This window comes from Eptesicus fuscus, chromosome 20 (assembly GCF_027574615.1).
Source record: "Eptesicus fuscus isolate TK198812 chromosome 20, DD_ASM_mEF_20220401, whole genome shotgun sequence".
Lineage (NCBI taxonomy): Eukaryota > Metazoa > Chordata > Mammalia > Chiroptera > Vespertilionidae > Eptesicus > Eptesicus fuscus.
The window spans coordinates 23356208-23377324 of record NC_072492.1 but is presented as its reverse complement, the minus strand read 5'-3'; positions in this window follow the sequence as shown (position 1 = coordinate 23377324).

The following is a 21117-nucleotide window of genomic DNA, read 5'->3' as shown; positions in this document are numbered from 1 at the left end:
AAGACGTTCAATGCAGGAGCTGCCCTCTGGTGGTCAGTGAACTCCCAGAGCTGGAGAGCTGCTCAGCTGACCAACCACTCCTGGCAGCACACCAGCCTGGTGGCAGCCACTCACTCTCTCAGTAGTCCTGCAGGTCCAATCTCCGGAGAACGGGCCAGGGACCAATGGACCAGCACCGCCAGCACAATCCTGACAGCGCTGCTGGCCTCTTGGAAGTCAGCCTCAGGCACCATGGCTGCTTCCCCTCCCTAGATGCTCCACAAGGAAGAAACAATATAAAAGCGGCCGCCAGGTGAATCCTGACAACCAATGTGAACTTTAGCAGGACAGATCCGGATCCTGGGCCCACAAGAGCATCCCACCGCCCACCCAGAGGGCCAATTGCATCCGAGCCCTCCCCAAGCTCCTCGGGACAGGCGCCAGAAGCAGGACTCATGGCTGGCGAGCACTGCTGTGGCAGCGTGAACCTCTCCAGATCAGGACTGACTGGGCAGGAGCCTGCGGCAGGTACAGTGGGGCTGGGATGAACGGGAGCAGCAGGCAGGAGCAGCAGGCAGCAGGCAGCATTGGACTGTGGGTTTCAGCCTGATCCCCACAGGCCACCCCGAGCGACTCCACCTGTGCATGAATTCATGCACTGGGCCTCTAGTATAGTCAATAATGTAATAAATTTGTATGGTGAGAGATGGTTACTAGACTTACCATGGTGACCATATCGTAAGGTATATAAATATCTAATTTTGTACACCTGAAACTAACGTAATATTGTATGTCAACTATACTTTATTTTTTTTATTGATTAAGGCATTACATATGTGTCCTTATCACCCCATTGCCCCTCCAACCCCCAATCATGCCCTCCCCCCCCCCACCCGCCAGTGTCTGTGTCCATTGGTTAGGCGTATATGCATGCATACAAGTCCTTTGGTTGATCTATCTCCTTTACCCCTCCCCTCCCCTACCTTCCCTCTGAGGTTTGATGGTCTGATCGATGCTTCTCTTTCTCTGGATCTGCTTTTGTTCATCAGTTTATGTTGTTCATTATATTCCACAAATGAGTGAGATCATGTGATATTTATCTTTCTCTGACTCGCTTATTTTGCTTAGCATCATGCTCTTCAGTTCCATCCATGCTGTGGCAAATGGTAAGAATTCCTTCTTTTTTACAGAAGCTTAGTACAGTGTAGTATTCCATTGTGTATATGTACCACAGTTTTTTAATTCACTCTTCTGCTGATGGGCACTTAGGCTGTTTCCAAATCTTAGCTATGGTAAATTGTGCTACTATGAACATAGGGGTGCATATATCCTTTCTGACTGGTGTTTTTAGTTTCTTGGGATATATTCCTAGAAGTGGGATCACTGGGTCAAATGGGAGTTCCATTTTTAGCTTTTTGAGGAAACTTCATACTGTTCTCCACAGTGGCTGCACCAGTCTGCATTCCCACCAGCAGTGAAGGAGGGTTCCTTTTTCTCCACATCCTCGCCAGCACTGGTCGTTGTTTGTTGATTTGTTGATGATAGCCATTCTGACAGGTGTGAGATGGTACCGCATTGTCGTTTTGCTTTGCATCTCTCGGATAATTAGTGACTTTGAGCATATTTTCATATATCTCTTGGCCTTATGTCCTCTTTCAAAAAGTATCTATTTAGGTCCATTGCCCATTTTTTGATTGGGTTGTTTATCTTCCTTTTGTTAAGTTGTATGAGTTCCCTGTAAATGTTAGAGATTAAACCCTTATCAGTGATAACTTTGGCAAATATGTTCTCCCATGCAGTTGGCTTTCTTGTTTTGTTGATGTTTCTTTTGATGTACAGAAGGTTTTATTTTGATGTAGTCCCATTTGTTTATTTTCTCTTTAGTTTCCATTGCCCTAGGAGCTGTATTGGTGAAGGTATTGCTTCGGCATATGTCTGAGATTTTGCTGCCTGTGGATTCCTCAATATTTTTATGGTTTCTCATCTTATGTTTAAGTCTTTTATCCATTTTGAGGTTTTTTTGTGTGTGTGTGTATGGTGTAAGTTTTTTTGCATGTATCTGTCCAATTTTCTCAACACCATTTATTGAAGAGACTGTCTTGACTCCATTGTATGTTCTTGCCTCCTTTGTCAAATATGGAGCATAGTGGTTTGGGTTGATTTATGGGTCCTCTATTCTATTCCATTGGTCTATATGTCTGTTCTTGTGCCAATACCAGGCAGTTTTGAGAACAGTGGCTTTGTATTATAGCTTGCTATCTGGCATTGAGATCCCTCCTACTTTGTTCTTCTTACTCAGGATTGCTGCAACTATTCAGGGTCTTTTTTTATTCCAGATGAATTTTTGGAGAGTTTGTTCTAGGTCTGTGAAATATGCCATTGGCATTTTTAATGGGGAGTGCACTGAATTTATAGATTGCTTTGGGTAATATGGACATTTTAGTGATGTTGATTCTACCAATCCATAAACACAGTATGTTCTTCCATCTGTTTATGTCTTCCTCTATCTCTTTTTACTATGTCCTGTAGTTTTCCGAGTATATGTCTTTTACCTCCTTAGTTAAGTTTATTCCTAAGTATCTTAATTTTTTTTGATGCAATGGTAAATGGGATTTTTAAAATCTTTCTGTAAGTTCACTATTGGTGTATAAAAATGCCATAGATTTCTTGGCATTAATTTTGTATCCTGCTACATTGCCAAATTCATTTATTAAGTCTAATAATATTTTGATGGAGTCTTTAGGGTTTTCTATACAGTATCATGCCATCTGCGAATACTAACAGTTTTACATCTTCTTTTCCAATTTTGATACCTTTTATTTCTTCTTCTTGTCTAATTGTTATGGCTAGCACTTCCAGTACTATGTCAAACAGGAGTGGTGAAAGTGGGCATCCCTGTCTCATTCCTATTCTTAGGTGAAATGGTTTTAGTTTTTCCCATTGAGTATGATGTTGTATGTGTATACTTTCATTTTAAAAATATTCCCCAACCTCATAATTTTGGGCTTTGCTTATTTTGGGGTCTTAGTTCCCAAAAGAGAAAGGCTTCTATTAGGGGACATAATAATTATGCCATTAAACTAAAACTTGAAACTGCCACCTGATCACTTCAATTCACTTGAGCCAGTGAAACAATGGGCAAAGACTGGGTTACTGCACTGTCTGGGTGATGGATCCTGACTACTAGTAATTTTTTCTTGACAAGAGGAAATTATTTTCCTTTCATACAATGGGAGCAGGGAGGGACATCTAGAATTCAGGGATGCCCACTAGGTTGTCCCATGTCCTGTAGTCAAAGTTAATGGAAAACTACAACAACCCCATATAGAAATGAAGGCTTTGGTCACTTTCATAGATAGGAACCATGATCAACTGAAGTTGATTCTGAGGGTTAAAAAAATATCAAATATTGGAAGAAAAAAGTTATAAGCACCAGCTATGATCATGTAAACAATTGTAGAAAAGTAAGTGTAGTTCCTATGAGTACTTCCTCTTTATTTTGATGTGAATATATATGTATATGGGTATTCACTGATTATTTATGGTTTTCCCTCATTTCTCATTTCTCTCTTCTTCTTCCATTCAAATCAACCTTTGAATTCCATATTTAAATCATAGGATGTCAAGGGGGAATGTGAGTAAGCTAGAAGAGAAATAAATATGTGTATTCTCCTTTGAAAAGGAAGTTAGTGTGTTTGCAGCCTGACAAAGGAATGGTTATATCATGTTAGAGAGAAGCCTCATTTTGCTATTGTCTGCATTTGGAAGTTAAACATAGGTTTTCAGAGAAAAAAAAGGTGTTAATGAATGCCAATTTGATAGGGGTAGACCATGGTGGATTGTTCTATTGTCAACTTGGTCACACTGAGAGCTTTATTTTTGGAATCTCCTTCTTGATGTAAATCTGGGTTAAAGTTTCTCAGAAATTAAGCTGTTTGATACTTGGGAGGCAGAAGTACAAGCATCATTCTGTGAGGTCAGAAATGGTGAGAGAGAGAGAGCTACAGAGAACCCAGAAGATTCCAGTAGATCGAAGCTCTTTCCCACTCCATAGCTAGCTCTCCTTCCTAAATGCTGGTCCCACCAACCCCAGGCCACCACCAGGTGCTTTGCTGTAAACTCCCAGAGCTGATGGCTATGAAGAGCCTCGACCTTCCACGGGCATCTACACCAGACATGCCTAACCTCCAGATTTCCCTCTGAGCTCCAGCTCATTCACCTGCCCCCTCTGGTTAGCCACCTCTCCCTCTCCCTCCCTCTCTCTCTCTCTCTCTCTCTCTCTCTCTCTCTCTCTCTCTCTGATCATTTAACTCTTTTTCAGACCTTTAATTCTTTAGTTCCTCCTTCAAATACATCAGTTCTAATTCCTATAGTAAGTTCCTTACACCACAATACTCACAATGTCTTTGCTTCAGATAGAACTCACACTGTTATACCCAACCTAAAAATAAAGAGTAATCTTCATTCCTTTTGAAAGTCAGCAACAATTTTATAATAAACAGAATATAGAATATCCCTGATATCAGTGTCGATGCTGAAAATAGAGGGACCCTAAAGTGTCTACTCCGCTTCCCTTTCTTCTGTGAATTTGCTAACCTGGCCTGCACAGAAAACATCATTCTCCCCAAATGCGTCTGTGTCTGCCTGTGATATTTCACCAGCAGCCTGATGAGATCCTTTTCTTGGGGTAGTGGCTGTCTGGCCAACTCAGCCACTGTGATCAATAGTATTGATTCTATCCAGGAGGCCAGAATGGAAGAGTAGCAAAATCTATTCCAGCTTACCTGAGTCAGTCTCTTCCCATGTACAACTTCTCATTTATTAAACTAGACCAAAGAGGTCCAGGAAACACACACCAAAATTAAATAAACTAAGCATTGACATCTAGGGGAAATGCAAGAGGAATCATCTGCATGTCTATAAAATATAATAGGACTAATCTAAAATATAAATTATTAAAACAGTTTACCTTGGCATCAAGTTTTTAAGCAGCTGCCACTGCACAGGGCTCACCAGCCTCGAAGTCAAAGGTCATCAGCACGTTGAACAAGCATGACTCATGGAATGAACTATACAGTCATTCTACTTTGTCTCTCATTGTGTTTGCCCATTCATTTAGTGAGGCATTGTCTTCTCCTTCCCTATAGAAAATCCAGGCATGCCTCCAACATTCTCGATAATTCTTAACTTATAAAATATTGTGTCAGCTTAAGAATTGTAATTCCAGTTCTATCCATATTCCAAATTCCAAGGGTCCTTAAAATGAAGGTTTTGCTGCCTCTCCACACCCTTCCCATCCCCCTCATCCATGAACTATTATTAGAGAAAGCCTGCAACAAGGGAAGAAGATCTTATTGGGTTGGCCTGTCTCCTTCCCCACTATTGTTTTATTCTTTCACTATATCTTGTTAACTACATTTCCTGACCTCTTTGGGTTGAAAAATAAAGAATAAAGAGAGGACATTGACAGTCCACTCACATTTTCCATTCCCATAGGTCTACAAAGTTGATCCTGCCTTTACATATTAGACCCAGAGTCAGGGGCCACAGGAGGCAGGGAGATTGAGCCCTTCTTTCTTGCTGGGGATGCTGCAAAGTAAAGCCAAAAGGCTGCTGTGTTAGAGCAATGCTGTGAGCTGTTTTGTGGAAAGCCAGCTACCACTTCTCCACAATGAAGTCAGCAAGATGGGAAAGTGCTTACAACCAGCCCAAGAGAAGATCTCCAGGTTGGGCTCTTAGATGATGCGTTTCATCTCTCCCTCTTATCTTGGCCCAACACCAGGAGAGAGAAGAGAAAGGAGAAATGAGGGCAACTGGAGGGATGTGGATTCAGGAATAGTCACTCCTGCCCCTGATCCAACCACATGCCAGCCTGACTGCAGGGGTGAAGAAGAGAAAGGAGGTATTGCTTTGGATCGAATATGATATTACAGTGATAAAATGTACATTACTGAGTCTTAAAGAACTGAAGTGGGACTGGTTTAATAACAGAAAGTAACTTTACTGACTCAAATGAGCTGTCATTAAGGGACCCTACTACCCAGCAGGAGGGGGCGGGAGAGAGTTTGACAAAGCACAGCTATTGTAGTTATTGAGAAAAATAAAACTTTCTCATATACCCTTAGAGAACTGAGACTTCTTTTTATGTAATTGTACAAACCAAATGTCCAACAACAAGAGAAAGGAAAGATAAATCTGTATGTACATACACTCTGAATCCAGATAGCATATATAGCTGTGTAAAGGAACTTACTGGCTCAATATTATCAACACGGGTACTTAAGAAATATGTATAATAAAAGGTTGAAGACCAATGCAGATATAAGACTACATTGTATACTTTCCATGGGAGAGATGATAGATAGATAGATAGATAGATAGATAGATAGATGGATGATAGATTTTTAGAAGATAACTCAAATGCATATTAGTTTTTATATAGGGAAAAATAAAAACTGGGGGTGTCTAGTCAAGGGGGGACTCTAATTTGATATAAAATGTGCTTTTAAAATTCATCAAATCAATGTGATCATACACTACTGGTGTAACATAAACAACTTATAAACATAAAAAGAGAGAAGTTGTACCAAAATAAAAACAATGACTAATTCTGTGTGATGGATAGTTGAATAACTGTTGTTTTCTTCTTTGTATTTTTATAGATTTTAAAATAAACATACCCCACAAAAAGAAGGGAACAAAGATAAAAACATGAAAATCAATTCATAAAAGAAATGTACAACACATATTTAAATTTTCTCCTTTTTCACTTAGTAATTCTACAAGTAGGAATATATTGTAAAGCAAGGCTAAGAAATTTGTTCACGATTCACTACAAAGGTATCCATGGCAACATGATCCATAACAGCTAAAAATTGGAAACAACCATGATGCTTAACAATAAGGGAATGTTTAAATACATTATAAAATAACCATATGATGGAACAGAAAGTAGCCCTTTATAAAAATGGTGTTTTCAAAACACACTGAGTTGCAAGGGGAAATTCTTATGACACAGTGTTGTGAGGAACAGAAAAAGAGACAAGGGATGAATTGCCAGATAGTCCCAGGGGCAGAGATGAGCTTCATATCCACACATTTGTGGAAGCGCCAGTCTGCCTGGCTGCGTGATTTCTCTGCTGGTCCTCCGTACCCTAGCCACAGAAGCAGAGGAGATGGGCACCCTCTGGAAAAGTTAATCCAGTGCCAAATGTAATGAACTCTGTGTTTTCCAGCTTTTGCGTTTCAGTGTACAATTGCCTTTGCCCAAAGCACTATATTCTCAAACAACCAATCACAGAAGGTCTAGAAGGCCCTCTGCCTTGGAGGTAGCAAACATATAGTCCAGCTGTCACATGCAAAAGTGAGAAGGGTGAAGGGATTAAGGGGGGAAAAAAGGAAAGACTCATGGACACAGACATCAATATGATGGTTACCAGGGGGAAACCGGGGAGGGATAAGGGAGGGAGAAGAAAGGAAAGGGGGACAAATGGTGATGGAAGGAGACCTGACTTGGGTGGTGGACACACAATGCAAAATACAAATGATGTATTATAGAACGGTAGGCCTAAAACCTATATCATTTTATTGACCAATGTTACCTCAATCAATTTAATTTAAAAGCACACTAGTATGTTATACTCAGACCTTGCCCACAAGGATTGATTTTAAATTTTATAAGGCAAAGACTTGTTTTAGTACAATTGTGTTACTCATTGCTAACCCAGTCCCCTCACAAAATGTCTCCCTCAGAAAAAGCATAGCCGTTTTCCAGAAGGAGGTCTTTGAACACTTAATCTTGCATCAAGGCTTCCAACTGGGTCCTGGTTTTGTATGATCCATTTGAAAGACCTCTACGTTATGGCCTATCTCTCCTCCACAAGGGTGTAAAAGTAGTATTAGCAGAATACCTCAGGTGCTTAAAGATCCCTTCATATGCTATAAGCTCATCAACATCTCCCTACTGATAATCACTTGCTTCTGCCCTGGCCAACTCCCCATGCAAGTGAGCCTCACTATGAATGCCACACACGGCTCTCTGAAGTTGGTTCGCTACCCTGGTTCTATATTTTAGATATCAAAATTACTAAGCACGCCGGAGAGGATGCACCAGGCTCTGTGCACACAGGCTTTCCTAACACATGCCACTAATGAGCACATTTACATGACTGCATACCTATGCCTCATTCCCCCATTCTCTTGACTGCCCAGGTTGCCATGCACCCTGAACTGGCACATCCAGGGGCCACGTTAGCTGCAGGCACATTCCAGTATCATATAGTTTGCATCTGTGGCCTTGTGGCTGTCACCATTTTAAGAGAATAAAAACTTGAATGTGTTTATAGGCTAACTCGAAGAAGCTAGGGGAGAAAAGGAGAATGATGAAATCAGAAAATAGAGGAAATATTGATGAAGGTAGGTGCTTGGAGTGGTGGGATGGGACTAGATGTAAACTGATATCATTTTTAATTTGACAAAGCCACTCTTCACACACCGTCCAGACAATGCTGAAATGTCAATACATTTCCCTGTGCAGACAGCTCCTCCATGGGCAGTTCATTTATTCTCCACGTTACCTTGAGAAACGCCACTCAGTTTACCGAAGGGATGACAACTGGTAGGCGCGCCGGTCTTCCTACAGGTGAGAACATCAAGAGCATTAACCACCAAGAAACCACTGCCAATGCCTCTAGGGAGCAGCAAATGCCCCTTCAAAAAGCTATTACAGTATTCGTGTCCTTCTGACGTTAGAAGCACGAAGGTGAAGGGGTAAGGATGACATATTTTAATGTAACCTTTTAAAGCCCTCTTTGAAAGACTTTGTGTAAAATGGAAGTCTCCAAAGACCTGAATGTTTACAACTCAGTAAAGTCACAGTGGTTCCCATGCAAGCTGTCCCTGGGAGAGGATATAATGAGTGAGAAGAGGAGCAGCTGTCAGGATTGCCTACTACTTGATCTCCTCCTAAGCAGGTTCATGGCGAACTTGTCTCAAAAACAAAGACTGCAGGCAAAGCCCTGCTTCTGGTTAGTGTTTCCATCAAAGGAAGCAACACTAATAGCTACAATTGGCATTGCACTTTACAATTTATGAAAAGATGTAGACGTGTCGCACTTGGCATTGCCAAAAACCCTGGGACCAAAGCTGGTGCTATTACTAGCATCTATAGTTAAGGACTCTTAGTCTGAGAGATTGAGAATAAAAGTAGGTTTAGTACTGATGATGCATCGCATTCTATTTGCAACATCTCTGGGATTGATAGTCTTCTCTTGACCTGGAACAATTATTTCAATAAGACCTTGCAACTTCAGGCTGAAAACATTTGCTCATTTATTTTTATAAAATATTTTGAAATTCTGCAGCTTATCATACAATTTTATATTTTCACCTAAAGGTTTCCACCAAAAATCAAATAACTGTAAAATATATAATTTCTGACATAATTTAAACAGTAACTTTTTAAAATAAGAGGATTTTTTAAATTTTCAAAAATTCAAATAAATCTAAGTACCATTTCAGATCTAACACATGCCTTATCCATTTACATATTACATGAAATAGCTCTTCTTGAACATGTTACTTTACAGAATCAAAGGATTTTTTTCAGATGTGATTAATCAAGGCTCTTGACATGGGGAAATTATCCTGGATTATCTAGGTGGATATGCTGTAATCACCAGGGTTGCTATGAGAGGCAAAAGCATCAGAGTCAGAAAAAGAAGATGAGGAAGAAGAGGCTATGAGCTGAGGAATGCAGGTGACCTCTAGGAGCTGGAGATGGCAAGGACACAGATTCTCCCCTAGCCATCAGAAGGAACGCAGCCCTCGGAACGCCTATAAGGCTCATTGGACTTCTGACTTCCAGAATGATAAGATGTTGAGGAGTTGTGCTGTTTTAAGTTGGTGACTATAGCAAACTAATACAGAGCTTTGTATAAATATGTGTCCACTTATCCTTGAGTGATTTTGACTCATTGCTAGAATGAGGCAGCATTCAGTGTTAATTTTATACCTATTTTTCATTTTATATGTGTAAGCATGAAGAAGTCTGTCCTAAAAGATAATAGTTTCATTGTAGCAATGATAGTCCTTTTCTCGAACCCCTCCTGAGCTCTACAACAAAAATTACACAATGATCTAATGTCAAATATTGTCTTTACACTACAGTGGTTACCAGAGAGGAAGAGGAAGGATGAAGAGGGCAAAAGGTTATCAAATATATGGTGGCATAAGAAGATTAGTCTTTGGGAGATGAGCACACAATGCCATGTACAGAAGATGTATTCTAAAACTGTACACCTCATATTTATGTAATGTTATTAACCAATGTTACATCTCAATAAATTTAATTTTTAAAATTGTCTTTAATGATCTATCAACTATCTTAGTTGAGTAGTATCAGGGCCAGAATTGGGGTGAGACAAGCAAGGACTCCCTCCCTGTCAAAGTCATACAAGTGTAGAATGGGCAGGTGCATGACCCTGAGGGTGATGCTCTCTTAAATTTTGCTCCCTGGTGCCTCACTTATCTCACCCTGGTCCTGGCCTTGGGTCCTACATTAGTTTTCTAAAAGGCAAAGAATTTAACAAAATAATTAAATTTTAATGTGCATTATTAAAGAAATCCACTGCCTCAATTTCTGAGTAGTGTATCCAAAAGACTAAAAAATGTTTATTTTTCTGTTCATTTTTTACAGACATCTGTTTTACTAGATACTCTCAGAAAACTTGGGGAAATGAAATTATGTTAATTTCAATGTGTTTTTAAATATGACATTGTAAGTAACAAACTATTATCTCATTCTTTGCTTGAAAAATATTTGTTCAGATTGTTGGTGCTGAACATACAGTTCAGTTTGATAATTAAACAAGTGACTAAACTGAGTCCAATGTATTTTTACCAGGATGGCTGAAAAAATTGTAGACAGTATCCCCACATTAATTTCTGGTCTGAGAATTCAATCACCAAAAATCTTCATTAGAAATTAACCCTAAAATTATGTGAGATAAATCATTATTCTTAACTAGAGGTGGGGTCTCTCAGGATGACCTGCAGAGATTGGGCCCCAGCTGGCGCCTCCAGCCTCGCAGCCCCGCAGCCCCACCTGGCACCCCGCCTTGGCCTGGCGCCACCCCTCAATCTGCTCCACCATCCCACCCGTGGGGCAATCAATCGGGGCCGCTGGTCCCTGTAGTGGTCAGCGCACTTCATAGTGAGCTATCAAACGAATGCCTGAAGGAACAATTTGCATATTAGGCTTTTACTATATAGGACTATAGGCCCAGTGCACAAAATGTGTGCATGGGTAGGTCCCTAGGCCTGGCCAGCAATTAGGGCCAATCGGGGCCTTCCTGCCCCTGGCTGCCAGCTGCCAGCTAGGGCCGTCCTTCGTTCTGCGCCACCCCCTGGTGGTCACCGTACATCATAGTGAGTGGTCGAACTCTTGGTTGGTCAAACTCCCGAGGGGACAATTTTCATATTAACCTTTTATTATATAGGAGGATGGTTTCATACCTATAAATTCTGAAAAGACCTAGGATGAATCCTAGGTAATAAAACCCATAATATTAATATTTGAAAAAGAGTCTGTGCATTTTGGAATATTTTATATTCTTAGTGTTTTACATAATTTAATTAGAATGAGATTCCACTTTTCAAACTCTAATTTGAAATGTGTAATGGACTGACTTATATATGTATTTGAATTTGAAATCATACTCAATTTATGTACAATATTAGTGACTCTTGTTCAGCATATTTTGTAAGTTTAATGTTTTAAGTCTCTATGAGTTATGTAAGTGGTTGATAAGGCTTGTCAGTCAACAAGTAGATTACTTTAAATGATAAAATCCTGCATATCTAATTTTATAAATTTTTAAATGTTTGAAGATATTTAATCAATTAAGATTGCAAATTGAAGCAAATATTAGGCAAATCCTTTCTATGCAATTGCTAAAATTCTCTAGACTTATGAATAGAACCATACTGTGTATAAGCTAAATTTAAAAGCATAAGAATAAGGGTATTGGAATTTTGCTTTAATAAATTAAACATTAACTTCTAAAGCCAATTTAAACCTCTGAATACTCTCCTCTGAGCATAAAAATTGCCCCGAAGGGCACCAAAGAAAACCCTAACATTTAATACCACTTACTAGCAGTGTGACTAGAAAAAGTGGCTTAGCCTCTAGGAGCCCTTCTCCTCATCCACAAATGGCGTGATAGTAAAGGTTAAGTGACACAATATACTTAAACTCCTGGCCCTGTGTCTGGTGTCTAGTATATATTTAACAAACAGTGACTGTTTTAAAATGCTTTATACACAGTAAGACACTATGTGCACAAAAACCAACTTCTGGGAACTAGCCTAAAGAAATACATCTGTGTGCATGGAAATATATGCACAATAATGGTAACTGAAGCATTGTTTTTATAGTGAAAACAGAAAACAATCCAGTGTATAAACAATAGGGGCAGTGTAGTAAAATAAATTAAGGTACATACATACTATGAAATAATACATGAGTATTAAAGAGTAGGGTAGATCTATATATATTTACATGGAACTGTTTCTCAAGGTACATTAGGTAATGAAAAACACCGTGGAAAAATAAATACTGTCCCATTTCTGTATAAACAAAAAAAAAAATGAAAGGGTGTTTTGTTATGACAGCCCGAGTTGACTAAGAACTGGCTGGACTCTCTTGGCATTGGTAATCATCTAAACTACATTTGAGCCCATGGTTCTGGTAGTAAATAGTAAATATCTGAATCTCCACCTCCCTAAGGACCAAGCTCAGGGTGAAGCAGTGTTAGACCTCTTAGTCCCAATTTTACCCATGTCAATTTCCTTCCTCATCTCAGCATCCCAGGTGATAAGCTGCATTGCTCCTGAGTTGTTGTTTTTGTTTTGTTTCTGAAGCATGAGCTAACAAGTCAAGATCTTAAATGAGTGTTGTGAATGTGCAAGGAATGGGATCACTAGTGCTCTATTAATGCATATGCAGAATAAAAAGCTAAATTACAGGATTGGAGAAACAGATCTGAATACTCTCCTCCAACTTAGGATGTAAGAGTTATCTGCAAATAAGCATTTTCAAAAGAAGTAAGAAAACAGGAAAATAGCCAACATTATGTCCCTTTGCCTATTGGGCATATCAAATTTGATTGGTTGGCAGATTATGATAAACAAATTTGTTTGTCAAAAGGATTTCATGAAGGATAGTGGACCCAAGGAAATTGTAGAAAATCTATACAGTCTCTGGGAGAGCAGAAGCTGAAGGGTATAGCCTTAAAGAGAGGATATTCTCTCAAGATATGTGACATTATATAACTTCTATCCTAGTTGGGTCTTCAGTGATGTCTGGATACTTTCACATGATGGTGGTTGCCTCCTTCTAATCTTAACCATGAATCTTCTAGACCTTTTCCATTTTCTCCAGTCGTCAACTCTCCTCTCACTCCCATCAAAAGACCTTCTCTTTCCTACTTCTTTGGAATAATAACTATAGAATTGGAGTTTCTGAATCATATATTGCCTCTGGCCTAAAACGCATGTACTCTTTAAACTTTTCTTTTTGTCTTCTCCAAAGAAGATATCGATATTTTCTTCCTAAAGCTGATGCCCCTACCTATGTTTGCAACTTTTTCTCCTCTAAAGCTTTCCTCCATCAATTATTCTGTCTGTTGGATATTTCAAACCTCTGCCATTGGCTTCTTCCCTTGATCCTACAGACACATTCCAATATCTGCTATCCTTAAAAAATTCACAAGAAAACCTTATCTCAACCCAGTTCTCCCTAAAGTCACTCTATCTCTCTCTCTCTCTCTCTTTTTTCTTCCTCTCCAGGTTTCTTAAAAGAGATAAATACTTTGTTTCTATATTGTTCTCTCCCACTGTTTCCTTAAATCATGACATTCTAACTTCTACCCCAACGACTTAACTGAAACAGCTTTTTCACAGGCTATTAAAATCCCGTAGTTAATAATCTCATCGGCTTGTCCTTTCCTTATGTAGCATTGGATTGTATTTTTTGCTGTTGAATAAATCCTCCTGTGAAACCATCTCTTCCTTTGGCTTTGGTGACATTGCTCTATTCTAGTTTCCTTCCTCCTTTTCTCACAAATATTGCTCTTTTATGATTCCTTTTTTCTTTGCTCAATTATTTAAGTAAGAGTTTTTAAGGTATGCCTTCTCCTCTTTCATCTCCTTGCCCTGCACCCTATCCCTGGTCAAATAATCAATTTTTGTCATTTTCACTATCTCACTTTCGTTTGGCTGGTTCTCAAAGGTTTAACAATAACCTTAAGTGCTTCCAAGCTCCAGACCTAGCCTTTCAGATTTCTAAGCTAACGCCATCTCAAACTCAATGAATACAAACTTCAACTCCCTACATTTCCTCCAAACTTGCTTTCTTGGTATTCCTCATTCAAATCCGAATCTGGATGCGTCATTTCCCTACTTGAAAACCTTCACCACTTTAAAATGTTTACATTGCTGGGCAGAGACTTTTACCCTGAGCACAGGCTCCACTGTGTCCCCCCGTGTCCCTTTCAGGTAGGGATCACTTTGTACGTTAGTTCTAGCCATGGAATATGAGGAGAAGTAAGGGCCCTGCATCCAGTGCTGGCTTTTAAAAGCCTCCTGCCCTGTCCTCTACTATGTCTTTTCCTTTCCCTCTGCTGGGTAGATGTTGATATCCAGGAAGCTGAAGATGGCAGAATCAGCTTCAGACTGAGCCCAATAAATTGCAGATCCAAAGATCATCATCCACCGCTAAATAAGTCACTTGAATGGAACCATTTCAACAAAGAGACACCTGCATATTAACCTAGCAAGTTTCCAGGGTTTATCGGCAATCCCCTTTAACTAGAACCAAATTCTGGATAGCTGCAATGTGTTACTGACTTACTTTGCCCATTTAATCTCTATCTTCCCACCTTAAGGAATCTATAATTGATTCAAACCACATCAGTTTCCTTTTGTTTCTGTTTTTTCAGAACACAGCACACAATCTGACATATTAAGGTACTTTGTTTCTGTTTAGAACACAGCACACAATCTGACATATTAAGGTACTCAAATAAGTGAAAGAATAACCAAAGTAACATTTTTTAAAAATCAAAAGTCTGGGGGTTAAATAGTTTATATTGGCTTTGTAATATTTGTAGTAAAAACATCATCATCATAATAAAGGGTCTATATGTTTACATCTGTAAAATGGATATAACGTTAACATGCCATACAACTATTTAATAACACTAGCACATGTACATAATTGTTAAATGTTGTTTTTTAAGTTTTCGAAAGGACAACAGCTGTTTCTGGAATTAAGAAAACACATACTATGGATGAGACATAAGGTGACTCCACTCATAATCATAAAACAAAAAGGTGATGTGAAAAAGAACACAGCTGTGCCCTTCAAAAAGGGGGCTAGCTATATCACCCTTGTGGGAAAGAGGGATAAATACCTGAAGATTCAGAAAAAATTATAAAAAGTAGCAAGGAACAGGGGGAGGCCAAGATTCATGAGGTGAGTATTAACATCTTGGTGTCTTTCCCAAAGTCCACAGGGAATACTCCTGAGCCTAGAGGAGAAGAGAATGGATAGGCCTTGGGATAAAAATGAACGAAAAGGGAAGGTAAATTTCAGGAGGCAGTGAAGAGAGAGAAATATAACGGTTAGTTTTGAGCAAAGAGCACAATGTGAAAATAGCAGAAGGCAGGCGTCTTCTGAAGCAGGAAGATGAGGGAAGATCAGCTGCCTTATAAAACTCAGCTTTGGCTGGAGTTCACAAGGAAAATACAGAAAAGTGGGGCAGTGAACCTAATGGGGAAGATCAAAGCTAATTTGCAGAGGAGGCCCATGCTTGAGGAACTTGAGTCTTAGGTTAACGCGGCCAGCAGGAACTGATACATAGAAAAGGAGCGAGAGAAATATCAAAGAGGGGAAAGAAAGGGTACCAAGGAAGCTAGATGGGTGAACTAAAACCCAAGAAATGCTTGTGAAGACTCACTAGCAAACTCCAGCGCGGGCAATGGGAGGACTATAGACGTTTAGAGGTGTCACCTACTGAACTCTGAAGAAAAACAGGAGGTCTATAAAAATCAGTATTGTTTTTGTTTGTTTTTTCCACGATGGGACTAACTTGATGATATGTCAATGTTCGATGAGAGAAGAAAGAGCAGTACAGGAAAGTGTATTGTTTAAAACAGAATTTACATGCATATATGCATAACCCATGGACACAGACAATAGTGTACTGAAGGCCTGGGGGGGGGGGTTGGGACAGTTTTGAGGAGCGTCTATGGGGGGAAAATGGGTCTTCTGTAATACTTTCAACAATAAAGATAAAATTTTTAAAAAGGACATGAGCTCTGAGTAGGAAAATGTGAATTAGATAATAGAAACACCAGAATTATAAATGCATACAAAAGGAAAAGAACATTTGAACAGGAAGCACTTTCTCTGAATTTGGTTTAAAGGACATTATTGGGAGGAGATTATTCAGCGTCCCTGGGAAAGGAAATGTGGACTTTGGAGGCTACGTACTAGAAATTAGGTTCATAACAAAAGCACTGCACCTGACAAATTGATTGCATGCATGCACTTGGGCTGCCAGCTGGAATGCAAAGTCAAAGATTCTTCCCTTCATGACACAAAGCCCAGTAATTCCTCTAAAGCTGGGATGTTCTGTTGTACTCTAATTAGGATGTGTTCACTGTTTTGGAATACGAATAAATGCTAAAAATAGCAAAGAAATGATGGAGGGGCGAGAATGGAAGCAATGTTTTCTCTTCAAGATGGCAAGAAAGTTCGGGTCACTTTACTAACTGATGAGAGTGCCCTTCGGAAAGGGGCAATGCCCAAGGCTTCACTCGGGCTGAATGTGACCATCAGATAAAATATGCTTATTCTGAAGCCTGTGTTGGGGAGCAGCAGCCTGTAAAACGCTTCAGATACCAGCAGACCTAAATCAAAGGCTGGCTCTGCCACCTTCCAGCTCTGAGACTGGGGCGGGGGAGGGTGGGTAGGCTAATGGAACTCCCGCTAGTGTACAAATTCCATGAAAACAGAAACTTGGACTTGACTGGTATTACTCACTGCTATTCCCAGGTCCTAGATCAGTGCCTGCTACATAGTAAGTCAGGGGTCCTCAAACTTTTTAAACAGGGGGCCAGTTCACTGTCCCTCAGACCGTTGGAGGGCCGGACTATAGTTTAAAAAAAAACTATGAACAAATTCCTATGCACGCTGCACATATCTTATTTTGAAGTAAAAAAAAACAAAACGGCAAAAACACCCACATGTGGCCCGCGGGCTGTAGTTTGAGGACGCCTAGAGTAAGTATTCAGTGCGTCTGTGTGGAGTTCATGATAGCAGGCTCTTTTTAAAGGCAGGCAGGTGACAGACTTCATGTCTCTGCAGTTGGTAATCCGATATTGAACATCCCTGATAATTTGCAAACTTGTCTCAGACAAGCCACCCTGGGTATACTTTGCGTGCCTGTTGTATACCAGATACTTCAGAGGCTGCAGTATACAATGAACAGGACAAAATCCCTGTTTTCAGTGTCGATGGGGAAATAGATAAGTAAACAACATTAGTGCAAAATTAGACAAATCTACCTCTTTAAATGGCCTAGACTCTCCTGCTTGTGGTGCAGGGAGGGTCAGGGGATGGCCCGCTGAGGGGTTAAGACCTCAGATGATAAGATTGCTAGTTTATTTCTGGGTAGAATTTGGAGGCCGTGGGTTGACAGAAAGGGTAGCACATCTAATGAATGATGATGTGAGGGCATACTGCCACTTTAAGGACACTAACTTCCATTAACCCAATGTATTTTTTAATTGTAAAATAGGGATAATTTCACCAACCTCAAAGAGTTTGGGTTAGGATTAAGTGGAAAGAAAAAAAGAAAACGTTTGTATACATACACATACATATACACAGAGAGCAGGGGTTATAGACATTGAATAAATACTAGTTTTTGTCTTCTTTTATTCAGTACTTGCTTTGTACTCATCCATTGTATGACAGAATTTCTGCTACTAAAAGGAATAGAATATGGAGAAAAACAGATGGAACATCTTCCTGCTAGAACTTATGGAATAGCGGTGGAGTAATCATGTTCATAAATATCAACTAAGAGAATGGCTATGCAGATAGAGTATAAGAGTATAGGAAACAGGACATGCACGACAGAGACAGAGAGTCTTCCCTGAGAAAGTAGAACTGGAGACCAGATCTGAAGGAAGGGTGTGGAGAGCGGCTACAGTGTTTGGACAGGTTCAAGTCTCGGACTAATGAGAGGGCACAGTCCTCTCATGGCCACGTGCAAGTCCCAGCTTGGAGGGCAGGGCCCTCCCAGCACAATTAGAGCCAACAGCTGTAGTTGTAAGCTTGAACCTATGGTCCGAACACGTGGCCCCACGTGCCTGAGTGATGTGGGCTTGATAGAGTTCAGGTGCATGTAATTGAGTAGATTCGAAACCCACAAGAATGCTGTAAACATCTTGACCATGCCCTTACTTTGCCTCGTGGAACCTGGCTATAAAATAAAGACACGGCTTATAGCCCAGGGCGCTGTTGCTAGCTCTCCATCAGAGAAGACAGCGTCCCACCCAGACCGAGCTTTCTTCTCTTGTCTGTCTTTTCTCAGTCCTTCACCACCCCCTCTCAGGCTCACTAAACTTGGCTGAGCTGGTGCAGCGCATAAGGTGCCCTGGGGCTGAGTTAAGCCAAGGCCGAACCAGCTCGCCACAGAAGAGTAGCCATCGCCTGGATAAAGGTTGCATGAAAGAACCTCCCAGGCAGAGTTCAAAGGTCCAGAGAAAGGTCCGGACAACAGGAGAGTTGTAGGAGATTGATCTAGGGCCAGTGGTCGGCAAACTCATTAGTCAACAGAGCCAAATCAACAGTACAACGATTGAAATTTCTTTTGAGAGCCAAATTTTTTAAACAAACTTCTTCTAACGCCACTTCTTCAAAACAGACTCGCCCAGGCCATGGTATTTTGTGGAAGAGCCACACTCAAGGGGCCAAAGAGCCGCATGTGGCTCGCGAGCCACAGTTTGCCGACCACGGATCTAGGGCCAGTGGGGCTGGAACCCAGATAACAGGGGCAAGTAGTGAAATAAGGCTGAAGAGGTCAGCGTGGGCCAGACTTGGCTGGTCAGTTTCTCAGCAATTCATGACCTCCTCTTGGTCAAACTTTCTGATTTTCTCAGAACTGTCTCATACAGGCAATCCGACCTCTAACGACACTGAAAGACTCTTGTTCCTTGAAATGCTTCATTCTGTTCACACCTCCTGTCTTCCTAGATGCTATCTTCCACTTAAAGTGACTTTGGCAACCCCTGTTTAATTGAGATGTTATTGATATATGACATCTGCAAGTTTAAGGTGTACAATGGCTGCCTTTCTTCTACTAAAGCTACTTGGCCTTCAAAACTCAGCTCTGTGCCTCCCCTGATGCCCCAGCTCATTTAAACACTTATCTTTCCCCACAAGCCCCATGCATACTTGAAGATTACATCACATCGCACTGAGATTATTAACTCTATTCCCTGCTAGACTCTAAATTCCTAGAGGGAAACAAGCTTTGTGTAGCTCGTGTTCCCAGGATACCTGGAATAAGAGGAAAGCACTCAGTAAGGGGAGGTTGGATGAATTTATGGGTGGATGAATGCTGTGCCTTCTACTTAAACAACTTTATCCTGAGTCGAATAAAGAACATTGTAAATAGGTTCATGACAACATTCAAATGAGAAGAGCCGAGTCCAATATCTGGTGAGAATGGTGCCTATGTTCCCTCATCTTAAGACAGAGGAGATAAAAATTACTTGGAAATTTTTCCATCATTTGAATGAGGCAGAAATGATTACCAAAGCAATGAAATTCTGCAATGAATGCCCCCTCCCCGCCCACCCCCATATTGCAGCCAAGGAATCACATACACCGATTTTCCAAGTGCCGTGGTTGGCAAACTGCGGCTCTCGAGCCACATGCAGCTCTTTGGCCCCTTGAGTGTGGCTCTTCCACAAAATATAATGAGCTGGGCAAGTCTATTTTGAAGAAGTGGTGTTAGAAGTTTAAGCTTAAAAAATTTGGCTCTCAAAAGCAATTTCAATCGTTGTACTGTTGATATTTGGCTCTGTTGACTAATGAGTTTGCCGACCACTGTCCAAGTTGTACTGGGGCTTCTAGTTTCCAGGTTAAGATGTAAGATGCTTAGACGATGCCCGTCCCCTCACAAACAAGTAAAAAGCTAAAGAAACTGGAAAATCAACAACTATTCTTAGATCTGTTAGAGGAGCAAACCGATACACCCTTCCCCCCCCCCCCCCAAATTGGAGAGACAAACAGGGGAGTACAGGGAATCACACCCACCTGAGCAGGAACCAGTGCCGGGGCAGGAGAGCCTGACCTGGAGGCTCAGCGTGGACACAGCTGCGAGTTAAAAACTCCAAGGGGTACAGTCCTGAGGAGGCCCCTCACTTTTGTGAGTTTTCCTAGCAGGAGCTCCACTGGGTTCCGACAGCGCGTCCCAGAGGGAGAATGCCCTCCTGCTTCGGGAAGGGGGAGGGTAAGAGGAACCGCTTCTGACGCTGCCTGAGCATCCAGGTTCTCCTAACAAGCTCTGCCCTTTGGAGAAGCTAGTTAATGAGAGCTGAACCAGCTGGAGTCCCATCAGAGCCCAAGAGCAGGGAAATACCCCCCACCAGCTGGCTCTAGCCTTCCACCACAGGGAGAAAAGGAAATATGCAACTGCACCCCACTTTGACCACGCTGTTGTGTCAAAAGAGGGGGGGAAACTAAGAAACACCTGTGAAGTTCAGTCCAAAAGCACAGGTTCACTAAAAAGACTGAGTCCTAATGATAGAACTAGAGAATGCCTCCCCTCCCCCAAGCCTTACCCCCACGGGACTAAAAGCCTATTGACAGCAGTTCCTTACATTCCATCTATCGATGTGTCCACCTGTCAACCAAAAGTGACAAGGTGGCCAGACTTCATTAAAATTAAAATTTTCTACTGAGAAAGATATCGTCAAGAAAATGAGGATACGCCACAGACTAGGAGAAAATATTTATAAAAAACAAAAAACATACCTGATGAAAAAGTGTTATCCAAA